Source organism: Podarcis raffonei, chromosome Z (genome assembly GCF_027172205.1).
Source record: "Podarcis raffonei isolate rPodRaf1 chromosome Z, rPodRaf1.pri, whole genome shotgun sequence".
NCBI lineage: Eukaryota > Metazoa > Chordata > Lepidosauria > Squamata > Lacertidae > Podarcis > Podarcis raffonei.
Window position 1 is genome coordinate 8037251 of NC_070621.1, and position 17096 is coordinate 8054346.

Genomic DNA, 17096 nt, shown 5'->3' on the forward strand with positions numbered 1-17096 from the left:
CTCCTGCTCAAGATGGGGAGGCCTGAGTTAAAGTCATCATTTGGACTCAGACTTCACAAATGAGCAGGCCAGCTGCTTCACACATAGAAGGTTCCAGGTACAATTTCTGGTATCTCTATGCAGCGCTGCAAATGTCCCCATACTGAAATCCTGGAGTACTAGCACTGGGAATCACAATTTATGCTCGGGTCCTGCTTGTGGGTTTCTCAATAGGCACCTTGCTTGGCCACTGGGAGAAAAGGACAATGGACTTAGATGGGCCTGATCCAGCAAGGCTCTTATGTTCCTAACATGTTTGAGATTTTGGCTGAAAAAGATTCCCCACCCTTACTATTATGGAAGAAAACTACATGTTTGAGGAGGTTCCTAACCCTCTAACCATTGCAGTACACTACCCCTTTGACAGTGGTCTATTACTAGTGAGAAGGAAGCATGTGTTTATCTGTGGTAGGAAGATACCCCACACATTCCAAACTGTGTGTGTGTATGGGGAAGGGAAGAGCCATGGGCTTGGCTGAGACCCCATGAGTCATCTAGTCCAGCCCCTGCAATGCAGGAACCACAGCTAAAGAATCCCTGGCAGACGACCACCCAACCTCAGTTTGAATACCTCCAGTGAGTGAGAGGGAGTCCACTCTACTATCAGACAGTTCTCATCATGAGAAAGTTATTCTGAAGATTTAGTTGGAATATCTGTTCTTGCAATTTGTAGGTATGAGATATTTGTGGAGGGGTGGTGGTGGTGAAGCAATAAAACTGGTACAGCCATACCTTGGATCTCAAATACCTTGGCTCCAAAACGATCGAAACCCAGAAGTGAGTGTAAAGATTTTAGAATGGTTTTCAGAAGCCAAATGTCCGGCGCGCCTTCCAATTGGCTTCAGGAGCTTCCTGCAGCCAATCAGAAGCCGTGCTTTGGTTTCCGAAAGTTTTGGAAGTCAAATGGACTTCCGGAAAGGATTCCGTCCATCTTCCAAGGTACAACTGTACTGCTGCCCCACCTCACAGTACTCTCTCTTCACAGCAAACTTCTGCTCTGCTATCAGATCCTACGAGGAGAGCCGAATCCTACATGGTTCAGCAGGGCATCTCAGGCAGTGTGTGAAAGCAGCATGCAGCCAGATGCCAAAACCAAATTATTTCATTTACTCCATCCTAGCCACCTTCGCATTTGCTAGAGCATCAGAGAGAAATAAAACAATCTTATTATCCCTTATCTGGGCTTTATGTTTGTGTTGCCGTTGTTTTCCAAAGAGGCCAGGACAGCCTGACAGAAGAGACCACACAGATCCTCCCCCTCTCTCCCTCCTTTCTTTCTTTCCCCCTTCTTCCTCCAACACCCCTCTCCTTACCTCCCATGGCCTAAGCAGATTGGTCCAGGCCTTATCTGATTAAGAGGAGGCTGGGGTGGGCTGGGGAGGAAGCCAGGAAAAAACAAAAGAGGCAGTTAATTGAGTTACAGGCAAATGAGTGGAAGCCTCAAGAGCAGACTGTGGTGGAGATAAAAGTATGGACATGTCTGGGCAACGAAAGAGCATCACACAGCTCTCTCTCTCCTCTCTCTCTCTCACACACACACGGAGTATGGGTTGTATTCTGTGTTAGACCTACTCAGAACAGACCCATCGAAAACAATTCACATGGGTGACTAAGATAACTTAATTTCAATGGACAAAACCTGGTTGAATACAGCCTGATGGGTTGCCTCCAATATTAGTCTTACTCAGAGCAGACGCATTGGCAAAAATGGACATGACTGACAAATCTCTTAATTTCAATGGGTTTATTTTTGGCAAAACTTTACTGAATACAATGGGTGGTAGCCAATGCTAGCCCTCTCAGTGTAGACTCATTGAAGTTAACAGTTATGATTAACTTAGGTTCATTGATTTTAGTGGGTCCGCTCTGAGTAGGTCTTAGCTGAATACAGCCCAACATTGGTTGGAGCCAATATCAGTCCTACTCAGAGTCGGCCCACTGGCATTAATGGCCATGACGAACTTTGGTCTATTCATTTCAATGGTTCTTAACTGAGTATAACTTAGAGTAGTTCCACACTGTTGTGATTTCCAGTGGGATTCACTCACATAACAAAAGTCCAGCTGCAGAATTAAAGTCGATTTGAAGCTCTGGAATATCAGGGGGATTTTTTGCTTGTTGTTTGTGATAAAAGATTGGAAAATACACTGGGAAAGAGCAGGATGACTGTTATGTACTGAGTTGAATAGGATCCAAACTGCAGCAGTCTGATTGGTCCTAGAACAATAGGATCCAAAAGGCAGCAGTCTGATTGGTCCTAGAACAATAGGATTCAGAATGCAGCAGTCTGATTGGTCCTAGAACAATGCAGCAGTATGATTGGTTGGCAGGAACCACCCAATCATGCTCCAGATAGAAGTGAATCCACAACCTGATTGGCTTACAGTAGAATTCCGGAATTAGCCAATCATGTGCAGCCCATTGTGTAAATAATGTATATAAAGCAGATACTTTGAGGGGACATTCATTCATTCCTCCTCACCACTATGAGCTGAATAAAGAGCATGAAATCACTTTGCGACTCTGAGTATATTTCAATGACATTTGCTCGAAGCAGCATTGTCTAACCTCTCTGCCAGCGAATCCGGATAAAAGCTCAACAAACAGATGATGTCACTGGATTGTCGAACCTCCCTGTAAACAAACTGTGGCGAATGCTCTGTGAACAGGTCGGGTGGAAGGGATCTTTGCTGCATGTGAGCCAATTCTAAAAGAAAGAAGGTGGTGAAGATCGCAAAGGAGGAACACTTCATGCGGCATTGGTCCAGGAGGGAAACAAGGGGTTATTTCCAGCTGCTAATGCAACCCGCCCGCCCCCTTCCCCTGTACTCTTCCAAGCAAGGGGGATTCTAGCTGGCTAATTAGCTTAGGGAAACCCACACACAGGTACGTTCTTCAACCATCTCACCTTATCCGTAACACTGAAGCCAGGGATTTAGATATAAAAACCAAAGGCTCATAGGATCAGGTGGAACAGTCCTTATCCCAGACAAAAGAACAAACTCATAGCCAACCAGCAGGGAAAGCAACAAGTGACTGAGCAGCAGAAATGAAAACAGCATCACAAAAGAGATGCCAGAGATTGAAGATGGGACTTTCAAGAGGCAAAACAGATGCTTTACCACAGTTATTAATAAAGGGCAGCAGTAGTAGTCGCACAGGAGCTGGAGGACACTAGCTATCGGTTCCTTCGGAGGGCGCTACTAGTGCTAGTTACAGAGAGACAGTATCATCTAAACCATGGGTGGGGAACCTGTGTACCTCCCTCCGGGATGCATTTGAACCCCAACTCCCAGCAGCCCCAGAGAGAATGACTAATGGTCAGGGATGATAGGACTTGTAGTCTAACAACATCCTGTTCCCCATCCCTGAGCTAAACATTAGAAGCTTCCTAATGGGACAAGCTGTTTGACTGTGGAGCAGTCTGAGGTATTTAAGCAGAGGCTGGATGACCACCTGCCAGGGATGCTGTTGTTTCTACTTGCACTGAACCAATGGGTTGGACTAGATGAAAATGTGGATTCAGTATGGTGTAATGGTTAGAGGGTTGGACTAGGACCTGGGAGACCAGGGTTTGAATCCCCACCCCGCTAGGAAGCTCATTGCCTCAGCATCAGCCTCTCCAAGTGTCCCTAATTTCCAGGGACACCCCTGATTTAGAGAAGTTGTCCCAGTTTCTGATTTGATCCTGGAATGTCCCACTTTTCCTTAGGCTGCTCCTATTTTCATTAGAGAAATTTTGGAGGGTATGGAGTTATTCAACCACTGGGCCATCTGAAGGCAGTCCTTTATAGAGGTTTCTTAATGTTTAATGTTTTATTATGTTTTCATATATGTTGGAAGCTGCCCAGAATAGCTGGGGCAACCCAGTAAGATGTGTAGCGTATAAATAGTAAAATTATCATTGTGAAATAGGACGTCCCTATTTCCAAGAGAGAAATGTTGGAGGGTATGCAGTATCTCTCATCCAAACCTACCTCACAAGGTTGCCATGAGGACCAAGTGGGGATGAGGAGATCCACATACACCACCTTGAGCTCCTTGAAGGAAGCAGTGGTGTATTAATATAATGAACATATATAAATAAAATAATAAATATGTTGTTTTGTTTTATTATGTCCGCAGTGCTAGAGCAACAATAACATACATTAATCATTGAGTAGTAGCAGGCAACATTCTGAGAACTAGAGCTCCTTTAAGCAAAAGCGGTTCTGAGGTCAAATGTTACTTCAAGCTATTTCACCCTCTTTCTATTTGCCCTATGCAAACAGTCTATGATGGTAGTACCTTACAGCAGTCAACAGCTGATGGTAACTGGATGTGAGCATGAATTGGCCAAAAAGAGAACCATTTGATTGATTTTGATGGAAAGGTTGTGCCAAAAGATTGGCAAGCTTTGGATTTTGTTAGAACAGGCTGTAAAGCTACATGTTATTACCCAATGGGATTTTTCAACTTGTATTGCCATAAACCAAGGAGTCTGGATATGAGAAAAGGGAAACAATAAATTGTCCACGTTGCATCCCCTCAGCTCAGAAACCTTGCAAAGTTATGCTGCCAGAATTGGCACACCCAACACTGGGCCCCTATTGCAAAACTGTCTGCTGAAGAGAAATCTGCTAGTTGCAGTTTATTTATTCGTTTACTTACAGTATTTTATACACCGCTTTTCAGGCTGACTTCACAGGCAGTTTACATAAGATTATTCAAGTTACTACTGTCATTATCTTTACAGCTATATTGGGATATTAACTGGCCTCTTGGCATGCTCTGAGTTCATTTGTTTTTATGGGTGTATTTTAAATGATTTGTTAATAATTTATCAACAACAGTTATCAATGATTTCATTATTGATTTAGTATTGCAAATGGCATTGTTATGTTCATTATGCATTGTGGTTATTCTGTTGTTGCCTTCGGACTGTTATTCTGTGGTAAATCGCTCTGAGTACCAATTTTTAGAAAATATGGGTAAATAAGACAAGAAGAATAAGACCATAACACAACAGTGTAATAAATTAAGGGCATCTGCAGATGACATAGGTTTTTTGGGGATAACCCCTTGGATAATGCAATGAAAGTATTTTGAAATAATAAAACAGTATGGTGAATTAGCTAGTTTTTATGTAAAGAAGGATAAAACTGAAATGATAGTTAGAAATATGGATTGGCGACTTCTGGGTTAGCACCATCGGGTAATGGCGGATTCCCTCCGAGCTCCGGAGGGAATCGGCTCCGCAGGAGTTGGGTCTTGCCGCGGCGGCGACGCGGGGACCCTCAGAAATCACAGGCGGTGAAGCCTGTGAACTTGGTGACTCGGCGGGCACCATTTGCGCCCCCCCGACCCGCGAAGGAGCCTTTTTAAAGGCTTCGGAACGGGGGACGGGGTGAGCGGCGCGGTGCTGAGAGTCGACTGCTTCTCCTGTGGAGTGAAGCCACATGCCATGGTCGGAGAGCGCTGACTTCTTCTTGTGAACAATTGGACATTAAAAGCAACAACCCGTGAGTAGTACAGAAATTGGATTTACAAAGAAAAAATTTTTTTTGAATTAGGCACGATCGGGGAAGGTGCAAACAGGAAGTCCGTCTCCCCGTCTTGTAAATAATCTAAAGCAAGGATCAGCTAACTAAGGTTGAGAGAATTTTTTTCTTGTTTCTTGGGCAAAAGACATTAATTTCACGATTTGGCAGTATAAGTAATTTTACTGGAGGATAAGAGCTAATTTTGGGAGCTGAAGTGCCACTCCCCCGGACCCGGGAGTGATCCGCAAGAGAGCTTGTTGAAGAGGTATTGAAGAGTTTGACAGCTGTCAAATTAGCTGTCAAGACTGAAAAAGAGAACTTTGTTTCTGTTGTCTCTGCTGGTTATATTTGTTACAATTTGGTTATAATTTGTTGAAAACAAGGAAGAATTGATACAAACTAACTTGACTTTTGGATTTGAACTGGAAGGAATTTTAAGTAACCAAAATCCCTCTAGAGGGGTTTTGGGACATTACAAGAATGGCTGAAGGAGGGAAAATACATGCTAAATTGGACAGAGTTTTTGTTCTCTTGGGAAAGTTACAAGGCCAAATTGATGTTTTGGCTACAAATGTTGCAACTCTGGATTTAACAGTAAATAAACTCATTGAATTTGATAAGGACTTGACTCAGGAAGTCCATGCAGCTGGACAAGAAGAGAAACTTGAGAACTTTGAGAGTGTGGAGAAAGAGATATATGTTGTTCCTGAGGAAAAGGAAGGAGGAGCTGTAATGCTGCAGATGACAAAGGAGAGCCAGAGGCCTGACATGATGGCTACAAAGGAAAATAAGAACTTGATGTTGAAAATCTGGTTTGAATTGGAGATTGAAGAACGGAGAGATCTCCTTATGTGGAGATCTGAAGATCCAAGGATTACAAATCTGATTAAGATGGAAGTTGGAGTTTTGGGGACATTTGGACTTGAAAGGAGTAAGAAACAAGATTCGGGCTCCACTTTTAAGTATGGAGGTCTGGCTGGAAGAAACATGGATCCCATTCGGCTAGAGCTTCTCCGAGATCTGGTGTTTAATATTAAGGACTATCAAAAAAACCGACAGAGAGGAATTGAGAGAGAATTAAGAGCCTCGGACGTGAGATCTCCAGGCTGATAGTAGATTAAGACTGATGGACATTTGTTGGGGATTGAAACCGGGAAAGGGGGGGTGGGGTTTGGGGATCCAAAGGGTGCATAATTACAATCTGTTTTTGCTTTTACTCTGTTTTGCTATTCGTATGAAAATTGGGGAAGTCGTGGAAGGGAATTTGGGTCGACTTTAGAAAGAGGTTTTAAGAATGAGTATTGATATATAAATATTGATGTTTATAAGGTAAAATTGCCTTTTTAAAAAATGAACTAAATAGAAAAACTACGCGGGACGCGGGTGGCGCTGTGGGTAAAACCTCAGCGCCTAGGACTTGCCGATCGCATGGTCGGCGGTTCGAATCCCCGCAGCGGGGTGCGCTCCCGTCGTTCGGTCCCAGCGCCTGCCAACCTAGCAGTTCGAAAGCACCTCCGGGTGCAAGTAGATAAATAGGGACCGCTTACCAGCGGGAAGGTAAACGGCGTTCCGTGTGCTGCACTGGCTTGCCAGATGCAGCTTTGTCACACTGGCCACGTGACCCGGAAGTGTCTCCAGACAGCGCTGGCTCCCAGCCTATAGAGTGAGATGAGCGCACAACCCTAGAGTCTGGCAAGACTGGCCCGTACAGGCAGGGGTACCTTTACCTTTATAAATAGAAAAAGGTCAAAAAATGGGGATAAGAACTTGTTGAACTAACAATTTGAATTGGAATATAAGAAGGGGAGGTGTGGGGAGGTCAGGGAAATATGTTATAGAAAAATAAGGATTGTAAACTTTATGTGTTTTTAACTTTTTTGTTTTTTGATTTTTTAATGTATTAAAGTGGAAAATTTCAATAAATATCTTATAAAAAATATGGATTGGCAAAAGAAAGAAAACTTACAAGAAGAGACGGGTATAAAGGTGGGGGAAAAGGTGAAATAGCTTTGTATATTTGGGTAACAAATAAAAATGCAATGTTGTATCAAAATAATTATGTTAAAGTGTGGAACAGTATGAAAATTGGTTTATTTAGGTGGGAAAGAATGAAACTTTCATTGATGGAAATAATATCAGCTATAAAAATTAATGTATTACCTAAGATATGTTTTCTTTTTTAACTATTCCAATAATAAGTAACATGAACTGCTTCAAACAATGACAAAAATAATTATCTGGCAGCGGGGGAAACCCTAGGATTAAATCTAAAATATTAACAGATTTTAAAGAAAGAGATGAATTCTCCTTACCGGATTTAAAACTGTATTATGAAGCACCGTGTTTGAGTTGGTTACACTGGGAATGGCTGATACGGAAAGAAACTAGATTGCTGGACCTTGAAGGTTATGGTGGAAGGTTTGGGTGCCATGTCTATTTATGGTATGAGAAGATTAAGGTCCACAAAGATTTTTTTTAGATCATGTTATAAGGAGAAGTTTATATAATATGCAGTTTCAATATAAAAATGTACTTGAAAGAAAAACACCATTGCGGTTATCTCCAATAAAGGCATGTTTTCAGAAGAATATGGAAGGAGATTGGGGTGCATATAGAGATATATTAAAATTATCTGAAGGGTATGAATCCAGAAATGGGTGGTGGGATGGCTCCAACATCACCAAATAAATGACTTATATAAGAAAATAAGATACTTGGTTTTTCAGAACAAAAATCTGAATTTTAAGTAAAACTGTTAGAGGGTAAAGAAAAACTGATTTCGAAAATGTATAATAAGCTGTTAGAACAGGGTTGCCTGGAAATCACTGAAATTGTTGCGCTTTTTTCAGGAAACAACCACAAGCTGTAGAGCTTCGCTTTCCTCAGCATGGGTTGGCAGCAGCCACAGTGTGCTGTGATTACAAGAACAGAGAAAGGAGCAGGCCTCTGAACACGCGCAGAGTAACTTTTTGTTCAAATTGCAATAGAGAGAAGTGGACTGCAGGAAATGAGGGAACAACTTTTCGGTGAGCCAGTGCCAGACATTTGCCCTTTTGACAAGTGGCTGTCAAAAGCCTTTCCAGCTTTAGAAAAATATAGAAACCACAAACGCTATCCATGGAGGAGAGGCCTATTAGCCATTATAGCAAACCGAGCCTCCATATACAGGAGCAGCATTCCTTGGAATTCCAGGTGCTGGGGGAGAAGCACCAAGAGAAGGCCATTATGCCACCCTTTTAGTGCCCTGCTCTGCAGCTTCCTAGAAGCACCCAGCAGGCGGATTCTGGACTAGAATCCTGAACAGAATCCACCTTGGACTAGATGCACCTTGCTCTGATCCAGCCATTAAATAATAATAATAAATCTACATTTAGCTAAGCAATTCTTTCTCCCTTCCTTCTGCACCCCTCCCCTCCAAAATCTGATCTTAAGATACTCTCCCCTCTAGGCTTTCAGCTGCAAAAGAACACCACTATTATAACAGCAAAGCCTGCAATAAAAGCATGTGTGAATAAGTCACACTGCTGCTGTGGAACACACAGACACACACACACACACACACACACACACACACACACAGAGAGGTTTCCAAATCCCACCCCTCTCCTGCCATCATTAAGATGTTATTATGACTCCCATGCTAGTAACCTTCAATATATACACTGACACAAGTGTGTGTGTGAAACCTCCCCCCCCTTTTTTTAAACATACAAGGTTAAGTTATGTACTGGCCAATATCCTAGATTTGCACAGACATACAGATAGAAGTAGAATTTAACCCTCTCTAAAAAAAAAAAAAACCCTCTTAAACTTAGCTGGGTTGTGGATCAGAAACAGCATCTTGATCACCTATTTCATCAATGAAAACTGACTGTTGCTAATCAAAACAGAATAACATCAATAGCAAAGAGGTGCTAGAGAGGTATATTCTGAGGAAAAGCCATCTTTAAAAAAAAGACAGGCAAAGGGGAAACAGGAGAAAGAAGGGGCTGCTGTCCTCCCCAGATTTAAAAGGGGGCCATAATAGTGTCAATATTAATAGTGGGGAGTGATGGGGATCTGCCAGCTGCTTGGCTGAAGGAGCAGCCCCCTTTCACCTTTCTTAAGAGCCTCTTCTCAACAGTGCTGATGCAGTGAGATACTGGTATGGTTCTGGCACCCCATTCCCAGGTGGGTAAGAGTGGGGTGGATGTTTTTAAACCTCAGCTGGCTCACAGGACACCGCTTCTCTTTTCTCCCCTCTGAGCAGCTTGTTATTGGCACTGGGGAAGGCTGAGAGGAGGTAGAGAGTGGACTCCATTTTATTTTTGTTGTATCATATATTTTCCTGTACTGTCCATTTACTAACAGATTGGCGGCTAACAGATTGAGGTTGAATCCTGACAAGACAGAAGTACTGTTTTTGGGGGACAGGAGGCGGGCAGGTGTGGAGGATTCCCTGGTCCTGAATGGGGTAACTGTGCCCCTGAAGGACCAGGTGCGCAGCCTGGGAGTCATTTTGGACTCACAGCTGTCCATGGAGGCACAGGTCAAATCTGTGTCCAGGGCAGCTGTTTACCAGCTCCATCTGGTACGTAGGCTGAGACCCTATCTGCCTGTGGACTGTCTCGCCAGAGTGGTGCATGCTCTGGTTATCTCCCGCTTGGACTACTGCAATGCACTCTACGTGGGGCTACCTTTGAAGGTGACTCGGAAACTACAACTAATCCAGAATGCGGCAGGTGACTGGGGGTGGCCGCCAAGACCATATAACACCGGTCTTGAAAGACCTACATTGGCTCCCAGTACGTTTCCGAGCACAATTCAAAGTGTTGGTGCTGACCTTTAAAGCCCTAAACGGCCTCGGTCCAGTATACCTGAAGGAGCGTCTCCACCCCCATCATTCTGCCCGGACGCTGAGGTCCAGCGCTGAGGGCCTTCTGGCGGTTCCCTCATTGCGACAAGCAAAGCTACAGGGAACCAGGCAGAGGGCCTTCTCGGTAGTGGCGCCCGCCCTGTGGAACGCCCTTCCAGCAGATGTCAAAGCAATAAACAACTACCTGACATTCAGAAGACATCTTAAGGCAGCCCTGTTCAGGGAAGTTTTTAACGTGTGATATTTTACTGTATTTTTGGTTTTTATGGAAGCCGCCCAGAGTGGCTGGGGAGGCCCAGCCAGATGGGCGGGGTATAAATAATAAATTATTATTATTATTATTATTATTATTATTATTATTATTATTACTAAAGAGTACTTTTATGTCAGAATCGGAGTGTTTTATGCAACCAATTTAACACATTGCACTCAAACAAATACCCTCAGCAGTGATTCCCCTGCCAGGAATATACTCTTCTCATATGCTGCCAGTCAAGAAGCAAGACTTTGCTGCCAATCAAAGGAGGGAGAGAAGCACACACACAAACACACACACCCCTCTCAACTCACCAACCCCAAAACCTGGTGGCCTGGGAGTGCCTCTTCAGCAGGAAGCAGCTGAGCTTCCATTTTGGACCCTAACCAGGTGAGGCAGGTTTGCACAGGGGCCTGGAGCTGCATGAAAAACCTTTGGAAATGCACCATCCCCCTCTTCCCTCACAGCGAAGTCACGCACCCACACACCCCACCACCCTAAATATGCTGGGCTTGCCTGTCCCCCACCTCAGCCTTCCAGCCAACCCCCGCACCATTTAAAAACCAAGCTTATACATGCCCACACACTGTGTTAGGGTGGCGGGGTTAGTATAAAACAGGCATGTCCAAAATCCGTTTCAGGGGCCTAATCCTAACTTTGGTCGGCCCTTCACTTCATCAGATCTGGCCCTCTTTGAAAAAGGTTTGGCCACCACTAGTATAAGATTTATTCACTTCAGTTCTGTAGGAAAAGCCTGATTCCATGAGCACACACAATCTCTCTCCCCACTCTCTTTCCATTCCAGTGCAAGGATCTTAAGCAAGGGTCAGCAAACTTTTTCAGCAGGGGACCGGTCCACTGTCCCTCAGACCTTGTGGGGGGCTGGACTATATTTTTTTTGGGGGGGGGAGTGAATGAATTCCTATTCCCCACAAATAACCCAGAGATGCATTTTAAATAAAAGCACACATTCTACTCATGCAAAAACACCAGGCAGGCGCCACAAATAACCGAGAGATGCATTTTAAATAAAAGGACACATTCTACTCATGTAAAAACACACTGATTCCCAGACCGTCCACGGGCTGGATTTAGAAGGCAGCTGGGCCAGATCCAGCCCCCGAGGCTTAGGTTGCCTACCCATGATCTTAAGCGATCCCAAGTGGAAAGGGGAGAGAGAAGGGTTTAGTGGTGGGCTGCTTGGGAAACCAAGGCAAGCCAGATTGGGAGGCGGGCAGCCCCCAGATCCACAAGGGCACCTGCTTCTTCCCGGGATTTAATTTTTAAACTGGCTGGCGTGGGCTGCAATGGTGCTCCTCAGAGGCAATGGCCGTGGTGTCGCTGCGTGGGCGGCGGAGGCCGCAGTGGATGTTGCAGTGGTCTCCTTGTGCTCCCCCAAGGGGGCAGCACTGTGCAGATGGCAGCTGTGGTGCAGGCTACCACACCGCCTCTGCCGCAGCGAAGGCAGGGGTGGCAGACATGGCACCGGTGTACAGGCGGACCAGACCCCACTGTGGCGCTTCCGCTTCCAGGGAACACCATAATAATAATAATAATAATAATAATAATAATAATAATAAATTAATTAAAACCCCCCAAACCCAGACATTTCCTTTGAAATGCAAAAATCCACCCAGATGCTATTTTTGACATTTAAATCCCGTACATGTCCAGGTTTTCTGGGGCGCATGGCAGCTGGGTGACCTTGGGCCAGTCACACTTCTCTGAAGTCTCTCAGCCCCACTCACCTCACAGAGTGTTTGTTGTGGGGAAGGAAGGGAAAGGAGATTGTTAGCTGCTTTGAGACTCCTTCGGGTAGTGATAAAGCGGGATATCAAATCCAAACTCTTCTTCTTCTTCTTCTTAGAATAGGAGATGAAAGATGAGTTGGTCAAATCAGCAATGATACAACAGGCAACAGGTGTGGGGCACGATATTGAGATGGCAGCATGGGGAAAGTTGTGGGAAATAGAGATGACATTTACTGCTGGCTATTCAATAAAGGAAAAATATATGAAAATGATATATAGATGGCATTTAACACCAAATAAATTAGCCAAAATGTATAAGACTGCATCAAAAAAAAATATGTTGGGAATGCAGACAGACAGAAGGGTCCTTTTTCATATGTGGTGGACTTGTAGAAAGGCAACAGGCTTCTGGGAAATGATACACAATGAATTTAAAAAGAGTGGAGGTTCTTTTTGGACTATTTAAGAAAAAACTACAGTCAAATGAAATCACAAGCAAGATTTTAATAATAGGCAAGGGAAGGAGAATAAATAAATGATTTCAATATAAGTTATAATGCAATAGAAAATGAATGGCAGTTATGGCAACAGATAAAGGAATACAACAGGAGCATCACAGACATTAAGGATGGGAAGTCAAAATGTAAAAAATTATTCTATTGAATGTGGATTGAATAATGTCAAATTTTGAGTAAAAAACAACTAATAACAATAAGACCTTCAAGGTACCTTTTTAACTATAATAAAAAAAATTATGGTAGCATGAAAGGCAGATGTTCTGTCACCATGGATTTCTTTGCTCCAGTTAGAAGGGATATAACTCTTATAAATGGGATGCACAAGTATATATAATCAACTGGTAAAGTCTTTGGCTCTGCAAACCTACAGGCCTCTTGATGGCTTCAACATTGACCAGCTTTTGTGTCCAGCAATCCTCGCTAATCAAGGCACAGCAAGCCTTGCAAAAGAGATCTGGTTAAGCAATTATAGCCCTTGAAAGGAAAGGATAAAGTACCTTTGATTCCTCTTCAAGGGCACTTATTAGCATCTCAAAGAAGGTGTCAACTTCTTCAGCTGGGCCCATTTTGGCTCCCAAAGGCTTATTCTTCACCCTCTCTCCTCTGCTTGCAAGCAGCCCTTTCAGATCACAGCCTTCCCAAAGCTACCCCCACCCCACCCCGCTCTGCACATCTGTTTCAGAGGGCCTTGGACACAAAGGGTAGCTCAGCTAAAAAGGCTTTAACTGCAGGCAAAACAGATATTTGATCTCTGGATTCCATTGAATTAAAAACCATAGGGAGGGATACCTGTTGGCTACCTGCGCTCTAATTTCTTTTAAGACTTCCTTTCAGCCCATAAGAGAGGACTTCCTTAAGCTTTCCTTAGTCAGTTCCTTTGTATAGGAATCTAGTGCTCCTTTATTTCTTTATTATTAAATTGTATTTTGTGTTCTCCTTTTGCATTTTTATGTTGTGAACTGCCCTGTGATCTTCAAGTGAAGAGTGGTATACAAATCAATCAATCAATCAATCAATCAATTAATTAATTAGGAGCTAAATCTCAGGGCTAGGTCTCTTCAGGTCCAGACTGCTATGATATAGTCCTCTAACACAGCAATTCTTAAGTGTGCTTAAAATAGTTCTAATTAATTTAGCGAGACTGAAGGCTTAGCTCAGAAATAACCACTGCATGGTCCTCTCGAGATGTTGTTGGACTGGGCAGAGATTATAGAAGCTGTAGTCCAGTGACTTCTGGAAGGTACCATATTGGCTACCCCATCTTAGTTAAATGTGCTGCGGAGGTCAAAGTCTAGAGGGATATCTATGATACTCAGCTTCAACAGATGCTGAGGGAGAGACATAGGGTTGTCACTTTGGTTGGGTAAAATAAGGGACAGGTCAGGCAAAAGATGGGACAATAGGGGTGGTAATTGAGGCTAAAAATTACTTTATATAGTGCAGAAATGGCTTCAAAGAAATCCATCACAATGAGTTGTTTCCAATGCTAGTCATACTAACAGAGTAGACCCAGTGAAATTTATGGATCTAAGCAATGCACATTAATTTTGATGACTCACATCCTCCCCACCTGCTGGATTTCTGCCTGTCAGAAGAATGGTACATGTAGAAACCCAGCCAAAGAAAGGAAGAGGTGGAGATAGCAACAAATTATGTTTCTCTTCCTAAGAAAGCTTTGCTTCCAACATCTCTTTCCATATAGCTGCTCATTTCAATTCATTCTCTCTCTCTCTCTCTCTCTCTCTCTCTCTCTCTCTCTCACACACACACACACACACAACATAGTCAGAGAAGTTCATCCAATCACTAGGATTACATCTTTTCTTGTCACATATTTGAGGCATTTAAAAAAGAATTCTGTTATCTATAGGCATTCATAGAATCATAGATTTGTAGAGTTTGAAAGGGTCCTAAGGGTCATCTAGTCCAACCCCCTGCAATGCAGGAATCTCAATTAAAACATTCTTCTCCCAGAGGTATAATGCCCAGAGTCATCTGGGAAGAAGTATTGTTTGCTGTACAACTGCTCTTCCTCAGGTAGCAGATTCAGAATGAAATGTCTCAACAACAGCTGTTTGAAATTACTTTCTTTTAACCCCAAGTGCTTAGAAAAATCTGTCAAAACTTCAGCCATTTGAAAACTAGGAATTTAAATAACAAATTAACACCGGGAGTACCGTTCATGAGGTTAACAAGTATATTTTGCAAAATTACAAAGAACACACCTTTTTTATCTTATCTTGTGTGTATACACACACACACACACACACACACACACACACACACTAAAACAAGTTTTCTTAGATTTGGTGGAATTCTCGAATTCCTCTTTTTTCCCAATGCAGTTTTTCTGTGCACACTGAGTAAGCATAACCCCTTGAGACGCTCCCCTGTCATGGTCGACCTTAGCTGAGTCTTTATTCTCCACAAAGTATTGAATGACCACCCTAGGGCTGAGCAAGAGAGATGGGCAGAGCCTTTTTGTGGCAGGGTAAAAGATTTCTGCCTCTTTTACTAGGTCTGCTATGTTCAGCTCTTCTAACTGCTCTTTGTTGAGTTTCTTCTCCTTCCACATGGTGCATTGTATTTCAGCTTCAGAGCTGAAGTCTTAAAACTTACAAAAACTCAAGAACTTTCCTGTATTCATTTCAAAAAAATTGATGTGTCCTAGGTATGGCTGACTAGGTTGGAGTTAGAACACCGATGACAGCCAGGAAACTACAGTATATTTAAATAAAACCCTGGCTCACAGCAAACGTTAGCTATGAACTCCGCACCAATCCGAACTGTGAACTTGCCTAAATTGAACTATATAATCGACTGAGGTCTGAGGGCTTTCTGCAATATAAATAGCCTGTGGAAAAGTTCCAGTCATTTATAGACAGGCCCAGCAGGTTCGCACTCTGAGGTTTGGACTCAGTTTCCAGAACTGAACTACCTGCGACACGATTGGTCCGTTCATGGAAGCCACACCTTTCACTCAGTTGGGTTGCCAGTTGCATGACTAGAATGCACAACATCATCCAAGTGACCTCAGTGAGAATTTCAAATAGTATTGATTATTTCTACTTTCAGTTATACATTTACTTGATGGGGGGCAGCTTCCCCCCCTGCTTCCCCCTAACTACACTCATGGACCAGTAGTACCTAAATGATAGGCAGATTTATGGTGGCAGATGATTTGGAGATGGATAAGATAGATGAAGGTTGGTGAACCTGTGACACTCCAGATGTTGTTGAACTCAAACTCCCATGAGCCCCATCCAACTTGACCAGTGGTCAGAAGTGATGGGACCCTTTGCATGGAAGGCCACAGGTTCACAATTCCTGAGACAGATAAATGGAGGCCAATGGCCATGAAATAAATAAACCCCCTTTCTATGCAAAGAAGAGAAGTTTAGGGACTGCAGATATCATAGTGCCATTATACAAATCCACAATGAGATTGCAGTTTGAATACTGTAGTGTGTGTGTGTGTGTGTGTGTGTGTGTGTGTGTGTGTTGTCCTGGCTGATCTAAGGGTTGGAGCAACTTCCATAGGGGGAAAGATTACAGAATTGGGGACTTTGTAGTTTTGAGAAAAGGCAAGTAAGGGGACTCTTTATAGAAGTGCATTACATTATGCATGACATGGAGAAAAAGGATAGAGAGGAGTTTTTCTCCCTTTCTTGTAATACTAGAACTCAGGGCGTCCAATGAAGCCAGGTTTTTTTCTTCTTCACCTTTTTGCACACATTAGCCGCAGGGAACATGTGCACAGCATAAACACATATGATACATGGAAACAGAGGTACTGAACCTGGACTGCAAGCAATTTGGCTCTGGCTGTTATCACTGCAAGCCTGGCCAACTGAGTATTGTGCCTCAAGGGTGCCATCTAAGCTTGCCTGAAAATTTCATCAGCTGACCCTACAGACCAATCTTGATCAACCAGGCCCTATAAAGCTCAAGACTCGAGAGTTTGCTCTTCTGTCCAAGCATCTAGTCTCTGGTGTCAGGACAGTGCATAAGCACTCCTGCTACCTCTCCCTGGTTTTTAAGTTATTAACTCAACCACTCATTAAAAATACACATTTTTATAGCCTGGGGTTGTTGTTTTTTTCCAAAAAAAGAAGCTTTAAAGAGGAGCTTATGATGCTCACAACCAAAGATACA

The 17096-nt window shown here is 43.2% G+C and overlaps 1 protein-coding gene across 1 annotated transcript in view; it reads right to left on the minus strand.

Annotated features, from left to right (window-relative positions):
* PAPPA (pappalysin 1) overlaps positions 1-17096 on the minus strand; it is a 243424-nt gene that overhangs the window by 124764 nt on the left and 101564 nt on the right. The gene's annotated exons all lie outside the window — the stretch shown is intronic.